A 6,825-nucleotide genomic window follows, 5' to 3' on the forward strand; every position below is an offset into this window, starting at 1 on the left:
TTTCAACTTTGATCTAGAGATCGTTCAAAGCTTTCAAGAGATCTTCAATCAACGATCATCTTCTTCTCAAGTGTTCATTCAAGCGTTCATCCACCTTGAGAAAATCCAAAAAGGGTTTCTTCATTTGAGTAAAGTTTTTATTGTTATATTCGCTCATTTAAGGAGCTGTTATTGTATTAATCTGTGTTCTAAATTATCTTACTCTTGTAAGTAATTGTTCTGTTTTTGGAGGATTTCCAAAATAAGGAAAGGTTGATCCGAACCTGAAATCGGAGTATTTTGGGTTTACTTGTACCCGGGAAACAAGTGATCTAGCTTGGGATAGCTAGTGTCGGAGTTTCCGACGTTTTGTATTCAGGTTGAATACAAGCATAGTGGATTGAAATTCCCAAGTAGGGGCTTGGGGAGTAGATGTAGGTGCAAGGTTGGCACCGAACCACTATAAATCCTTGTGTTTGTGGTGTGCTTTATCGCTTTACCTTATTTCTTTATTATATCCTTGTAATTCTGCTTCAGGTAATTAATATTGAATTAAAATCTTTATCTTGTTCATCATAAGTTATTAATTAAGTCTAAATTTTTAGAAACCCAATTCACCCCCCCTCTTGGGTTGCATAGCTGGGCAACAGATTTGGATTGTGATTTTTGGCATCATGAGAGAGAATCCAATAAGGGTGGTTGATTGTAGCTAATGAGTCATAATATTATCTCTTGTCTAATTCGAATGCGATCCGAATTAGAGATAAGATAAAGACTAGGAAAGAAATTTTTTATATATGGTATATTATTGGAGCCATATTATTTTGTTTCTTATTTTTTTTGAGAAATTATTTGGCATGTGAGACTTCAAATTTTTTCTCCACATTAAATTTTTTTTTAGAATTTTTGAGGCTATCAAAAAGGGGTTTTGGTATTGATTCATGGCATCCTTTCTTGGAAAGTCCTAATTCGTAGTCTATAAAAAGGGGACCCCTCTCTTGGACATCCCATGATCAATTCTCTTGTAGATTATTTGTTTTCAGAGCCTCTTCTCCTCCTCCTCCAGATCTTCTATCACTTTGTTGTTGGAAAAAGGTACAGGATTTCATGCACGAATTTCAAATAATTTTGAAATATAACACAGTGAAATATGTAAATTAAATAATTTAATCTACAAATGCATGTAATCAAATTACTAAACCCTACAATTAGGATCTATAACATATCATATTATATTTATAAATCAAAAAATAAAAGCTTTGATATTGATCAAATCCATATCCTAGATCTAAAACAGTTTCAGATCTAAAATCTAGATCACATCTAGATAAGAGAAGATATCAGATCTCTTACCTTCATGCGGGTCGAGAACTCCATGGTTGATTTTTTTGTTACCTTTGGAGCCGCAAACACATCCAACTTTTACAGGTATCCACACGAGGCTACAACAAAATTAGAGGTTTGTCGAATAAAGATCTATTCGAAGTGCTAGCTTCTTGCAGATCCCTCCGGATGGTTAATCTAAAAAATAGTTTTCGGATCTCTTGGATATTCAAGAGATAAAGAATATATGGAGGAATAAGGGAAAGTCAAACTCTTTGACCTCCCTAAAATCAAAAATAATCTATAAAAGAAAAAGGGTCCTAAGAGAAGACAGTTCTTCTCTTTCAGTACATCAACGATTGATGTCCCGAAAACATCTCTATGCTAGGACATGAGAAGACCTTCTTCTCTAGATGTTTCCCTAACTTCTAGATCTTATGATATCTAATTTTTCTCATATAAAAATCTCATAATTTATGAAGAAAAAGGGTTCTAAAGGAAACCTTAATAAAAGACCTTCTTTTCTTCTTCTTCTCTCATCAGAACATGATCAAATCATGTCCAAAATTAGATCACCATGCCCCAACTCATTGAAGCATGAATCCACCACACCATCCCTCTTTCTCTCTCAAATTTTTATCATATAAAAATACAAAAATAAAGAGAAAATAATATGAAAGAAAAACAATGAGAGAAGATAATCTTTCCTCTTACCTTTTTTCTCTACAAGACATCAACTTTTGATCTCTTGATAGAAAACTCTCTTCCAAGGATCTTGGTGCCTCAAACCACCCATGCCATCCTATTTCTCCTCTGGTTTTTCTATCTATTTTTCACCAATTTTTGACTTCCTTTTTCATCTCATATGGGGCGGCAACTTTATATATGGCAGATTAGGTCAAAAGACCTAATCAACAAGGAGTCCATGGGGCGTCCAACTCTTGGATGCCCCTTGCCTTATCTATTTCATGGGGAGCATGAAAATAACCTCAAAAGGGGTAACAAAAAGAAGGGACAAGGATGGAGGAAGTTGGCGCATGAGAGGAGGGAAGAGTCCTTGTGAAGAGGGACTCTTTCAAACAAAGGAGATAAACCTAAACCACTTTCCATAATTAACCAAATCTCTTTCCATATTGAACAAATCATATCTGATTCAAATCTCTAGAATAAGTGGTGTAAGATAATATTTCTTCGATGTGATATCATAAAAAAATATCTGAAAATTAATTAGTGGGCGTGGGCTTGAGATTTCTTAGGTGGTGCAAGAGATGATATGGAATCCTAGTCTAACTAGGATTCTTATGTAGATTAGGTCAAATACTTTGAACCCAATCCAAATTAATTACAATCTAATTAATAGTGATCTAGTCTAACTAGAAGTCCAATTAAATCAGATTAAATCATATTTAATTCTGATTTAAATCCTAACTTAATTAGGAATTAGGTGCATACAAGTCCTAGTCGAACAAGGACTTATTCTCCCTTGCAACTGGCTTATCTAATAAACTAATTAGAATTAATCAAATTAAATCTAAACTAATTCTAATTGAATAAAATTTAATTAGACTTGATCTCGACCCAATTGCTCAATCAGATTGAGCCAATTAGCAATCCAATTGCTAGTCGATCCTCCTACAACACTTGCATTAGGTCAAACATCAATCACATTGATCGTTTAATCTTAGAATGATTCTCAATCATTGATTAACCATCTGATTAGGTTATAACCTCTTATGCGTATACTCTACAGGTTCGAACCTAAGTCGATAGTATAAAAACTAATTTCTGTACCAGTCGAAGTAACCATCTAGCAATGGTTCCAGACGTCCAGATAGGTGAATGTATGCAAAGCAACATTCTAAGAATCCTGACCCATGGTTATCATATAATTCATCCTTTTAACCTATAATGCTCAAAACAACTTTAAGTATGCTATCAATCACTCATATAAGTCATCTCTATTGTGTCTCAAAATTTTGCAAATCTCATAACTCCTCACGAGGATTACCCAGGCTTAGGTTTTGCTAAATTGAAACACAGCGAGATATTTTCTTTTTGAAGTTAATCAGGAGTGATCAATCCCATCTTGACTCATACACTGACTTTATAAGTACTTGACTATACCCAAAAATCTTTCGAACCTATATTAAAAATACAGACAGTCCGGCACCAAAGCACAGTGAGTTGCTTGCAAGTCACCATGGTGATCTTAGGTCGGAAGGATACTTATACCCATTGGCCTTAGCTAACTACTCTTGATAGTAGAGTGTTACATTGATCATGTTCAATACAGATATACTCCTACATCTCACCTGGATGCCATACTAGTATCTCCACACCACTTGGTTACGAGAACAACCAACGCATATGGCATACAGCAACCTACACTTGATAAGTTATTGTCCTTGTTAATAACTTATCATTTGATCATGAATAATTTAAGAACCATCCAATAAATCCTCCTTTATCGATTGATTGTGGTTTTAAAGATTTCATCATAATTTAGGAGTTCATTTAAGGAAGATAAAATTTTTATGATGAACTTGCCAAATAACTATTATTATTAGATAATTCATATACTAATTCCAATCATCTATCACTTAGATGATTGGCTTTAGGATATATTTTCCAATAACTCCCACTTGTATTAAAGCCAATTAGAATGATATCAAATATCTTATCTTTCACTTAAGTTCATAGAACTTCTTAGTTCGAGGCCTCAGCAAATGGGTCGATCAAGTTCTTCTTTTTCATCGATCTTTCAAAGATCAATGTCATCCTGATTTAAAATCAAAAGTGGTAGCAATATAGAGTATGCTGGTCCTTCAGTTCTTTAGCCAGATTTATGGCTCCATAGCTATGATAGGACTGGACCATCGGTGGAGGGTGACACTCTCAACCTGCTAATGAAGCTCAGCAACTACACAGCATACATGGCAGCATCATATGCTACGATGTACTCTACATCACTAACTGAGTAGGCTAAAGTATCCTGCTTGGAACCTCTCCAGCAGATTGCTCCTACGATTAGGGTATGATCCGATACTTTCTTGTTGTCATCTTGATCTGACTGAAATCGAAACATCCTCATATTTAAAGTCAGTATTTTCATATTTCAGTCACTGGATCTTAGTATTTTTCAAATACTTAAGGATTGTCTATACAATCTTTCAGTGGTTCTTACTTAGATCAGACTGGTATCTGCTCACTACCATTAGTGAGTATACTGAAGGGACCAGATCTAGAGTTTCAGAGTTAGATCTTGAAACTTTTTCAAGATCATGCAGGGGAAGACTAAAATAAATCAAAATTTATTTTTTAAAATTAAAGAATCTCTAGATCTAAGATCCTATTACATGATTATTACATAGCATTAAATCAAAAATTAAAATATATAGAGCATAAACTACATGTTGATTATATCAACATATTTCTATACTACATCTAATGTATGTATTAAACAATAGATCAGATCTATTACCTTGCAAGTTAGACATTCTAACCTCACTGATCCAGGCTTGAGGATGATGTTGCAAGCCGCACATACGTCCGACCTCTAGGAGTCATCCACACGAGCCCACGAATCTCGACCAGAAGTCCTGCTTCAGGAAATCAGCACAGTATGCTAGTACTGCGCTGATCCTTCTTTGATGGTTGATCAGGTGCCTCCTTCTTCTTTATTTGGGCTCTTTCAAAGATAAGAAGTAGGAGGAGGAGTTTCAAATCTGAGATGCTTTTAGAAAACTCAATATGGAGGAAGGAAAGAGATGAAAACAAACAACCTTAGAAGAAGACCCTCTTCTTCTTCTCGTTTCTCTCTCTAAACATCCTATCTTGTGTCTATTATATCTCCATGACCCAAAGGTTTTTCTATCTTATTCTTGGATGGTCCAAAGTATCTCAAATATCTATCTTATTCAAAAATTTCATAAAAAAATTCATTTTATAGAGATCAATATGATAGAGTCCTTGTCTAGGTCAAATACCTAGTCAAGGCTTATCCAAACATGGCAAGATAAGGGGCGCCCAACTCTTGAGCACCTCCTCCTTATTTTCATACATGGACCACCAAAAAAAGGTGCACAATGTGTACCCTAAAATTCATGAAAATCTCAAAAAAAAATTTGGATAAATTTGATGCAAAATTGAAAGAGTTTTGAATTTCTAAAACTCTATCTCATAGAATTTAAAATCTAAACTTATTCCTCTTTGATTTGATCCAAACCACCTTTCATGTAAGAAAGAAGAGAAAAAACCTTTTGTAGACATGGGAGAGACCTAGGAGAGGGATTTTGTTGCACAAAATAAGAGGAGATTGACGTGGAATAAGAGAGAGGGCGTGGGGGGGTTATGTGGCGCAAGGTGGAATCCTAGTCTTACTAGGATTCTATCTTATGACTTATTTTAATTTGGTTTCTCAAACCAAATCAAACCAAAATTAGATCAACCTAATTAAAATAGGTCTTAACCCAATTAATAACCTAATTTAATCAGATTAAATTAGATTTAAATCTGATTTAATTTTCTAATCAAATTAGAAATTAGGTTGACCTAATCCTAATTGAACTAGGACTAGTTTTTTTCTTGCAATTGGCTTATCCAATAAACCAATTGGACTTGATCCAATCAAGCCCAAACTAAATTTAATTAAATTATATTTAATTAGACTTAATCTCAATCCATTGGCTTAATCAAATTAAGCTAATTAGCAATCAAATTGCTAATCGATCCTCCTGTAATACTTGCACTGGGTTAAATGTCAATCGTATTGATCATTTAACCCTAGAATGATTCTTAATCATTGATCAACCATCCGATCGGATCATGAACTCTAATGTGTGTGACCTCATAGATCCAAACCTAAGTCGGTAGTACAGAAATAAATTTTTGTACCAATCGAAGAGATCATCTAGCAATGGTACCCGACGATCGGATAGGTCGAATGTGTAGAACAACATCCTTAGAACCCATGCGGATATAGTCTTCATATAATTCATCCTCTTGACCAAAATGATCATAAGACACCTCAGAGTTCAACTGTCAACTCTGATCAGGTTATCCACATTGTATTTCAAAATATCAAATCCATCTGATGGATTACCCTGGCCAAGGTTTTGCTAAATTGAAATACAGCGACTCATTCTTCTCCAACTCATGGAGTGGTCAATCCCATCTCGATCACACTCTGACATTGCAAGTACTTGATTGTGCCCAAAAGCCTTCCATTGCTGAATTAAAAATTTAGTTAGTCTAGTATCAAAGCACAGTGAGTTGCTTGCAAGTCACTGAGGCGATCTTAGGTCTAAGGGACACTTATACCTATATCCCATCATAGACATTCTCGACAGTAGAATACTCTGAAGTTGGTCACGTTCAATGATGATGTACCCTTACATCTTACCTATATGCCATACCAGTGTCTCCACACTCTTTGATTAAGAGGACAACCAACCCATATGGCCTACAATGACCTATGCTCGATAGAAGCTATCGTCCTTATTAACAGCTTATCATTTGGTCGTG

The sequence above is a fragment of the Elaeis guineensis genome, chromosome 4 (genome assembly GCF_000442705.2).
Source record: "Elaeis guineensis isolate ETL-2024a chromosome 4, EG11, whole genome shotgun sequence".
Classification (NCBI taxonomy): Eukaryota; Viridiplantae; Streptophyta; class Magnoliopsida; order Arecales; family Arecaceae; genus Elaeis; species Elaeis guineensis.